The following is a 2,207-nucleotide window of genomic DNA, read 5'->3' on the forward strand; positions in this document are numbered from 1 at the left end:
TAATTTATATCAGAGTTCACACCTTTAGAAGAAGCAGTATACTCAAGAATGTATACTCTTCCTTATGGCTCTCCTTTCTCAGGAAAGTACAGAATCAGCTTCTTAGAATAACAGATAAAGCCTTGGCACAACTCATATTTCAAACCTATATTTCTTTTCAAGGAATGTATCTGCATTGTTTTTATACCCATGTCTCCTTTTTTAGTTATGTTATTTTCTCATGAGTTATAAAGCAATCTTTTCCCTTGAAGTCACATTAAGATTTTACATAAGGTCTAGGTAACCCTATGGCTCTTCCGTTTTGCTCATCTATAACAGACCAATATTAGTGTAAGAGATAGATGTTAGAAGAGAGAGTGAGAGGGAGGGAAGGAGGGAGGAGAAGGAGAGAGATCCTATAGCTAGGTCCTGTTTTTCAATCCAAGAAATATTATTTAATATTTCATTTTAATATCATATTTTTCTTATCTGAATATTTGTTTTAAACAAAGCTATAGCATGGCTTTGGTTTTCTAAGAAAAGACACTAATCAGATTGCATAATTAATCCTCTCTGACTCCTGGTAACAATATAAAAGTATGGTATCTAACAAAGTTGCTGAGGTACAGATGGAGTTCAGTTATTCCAGTGGTGGGATTCAAAAAAATTTATTACTGGTTCTGTGGGTGTGGCTTGGTGGGTGTGGCATGGCTTGGTGGGCATGACTTAGTGGGCGTGGCAAGGGAAGGATACTGTAAAATCTCCATTCTCTCCCCACTCCAGAGGAAGGAAACTGCAAAATCCCCATTTCCTTCCGATCAGATGGGTTTGGGGAGACAGATAATAAATGGGGACTGGGCCAGTCAGAGGTGGCATTTACCGGTTCTCCGAATTACTCAAAATTTCCGCTACCGATTCTCCAGAACTGGTCAGAACCTGCTGAATACCTCTGAGTTATTCCATACATCAGCCTTCATCCAGCTGGTATTCTCTAAAAAGATTGGGCTTTAGCTTCTATAATTCATCACTGAATCTATAGAAATCCACTTTCCTGTGAGAAAGGGAAGAAGCAGCAGACACTGAGATGCCATCCCCACTGTAACTACTGTATTTAAATAAAAGAGATGATGAAAATCAAAGACTCTAATACATGATAAAGCAAGACAGCAACTTTAAATAGAAGATGGAGGAAAACAAGGACAGTACTAAAACAGTAGGATATTAATTATTTCATAATCACGTGCATGCAAATTCATTATTTTTAGAAACTATTACAAAGACCCTGCTGTTCATATTGGGCTGGATGTAATGTGGCTACATCTTGATCTGAAAATAAGGAAACAGCAGCTATTTGAGTGACTTGGATGTTTTGATAAAACAGTGAAATAGGTTTAGTCCACATGAACCTATCATACTCACATTTAGAGTTGCACCTGACCTTCACTAATGCAGTTCTTTCTTATGTGGAATTAGCCCTCCAGTAAGGAAATAGAAAATTTAAGTGGGTTCAAGGAAAGGCTATACTAGTGATGGCTAACCTTTTTGCCATCGCGTGCCAAAAGCAGGGGGAGCGTGGGGGGGGTCACGTGCGCACATGCCCACAACCATAATTCGATGCCCTGTGCCCAGACCCCTCCGTGCATACATGTGTGACAAACACACCTCACGCTCCCCATGCTTTTGGCACATGATGACATGGTTGGTAGGCCCGTTTTTCACCCTCCCCAGGCTCCAGAGGCTTTCTTGGAGCCTAGGGAGGGCGAAAATGGCCTTTCCCACCACCACCCCCAGAGGCCCAAACACAGAGTGTTGAAATTCAAACAGAATGTCATCATATGATCTGCTCTCCCTGAGCAGAGAGTCAACATAATAAGGTAAGATGCACAAGATATTTCAGAGAGCAGGGGAGGCTTAGGGAGACCCAATACAAGGCACACAGAAATATTAAAGGCTACTTCTGCTGACTGCCAACTGCCAGCAGTTTGGCAGTTTGAGTCTCACCAGCTCAAGATTGACTCAGCCTTCCATCCTTCCGAGGTCGGTAAAATGAGGACCCAGATTGTTGGGGGCAATATGCTGACTCTGTAAACCACTTAGAGAGAGCTGTGAAACACTGTGAAGTGGTATATAAATCTAAGTTCTATTGCTATCTGTGTGATCAGGGACTGATAATCCTATTTGGATTGCAGTGGGGAAGATTTTACCACCTGAGTGGAGAGAAAGCCATG

Source organism: Pantherophis guttatus, chromosome 5 (genome assembly GCF_059756535.1).
Source record: "Pantherophis guttatus breed Tessera chromosome 5, ASM5975653v1, whole genome shotgun sequence".
Lineage (NCBI taxonomy): Eukaryota > Metazoa > Chordata > Lepidosauria > Squamata > Colubridae > Pantherophis > Pantherophis guttatus.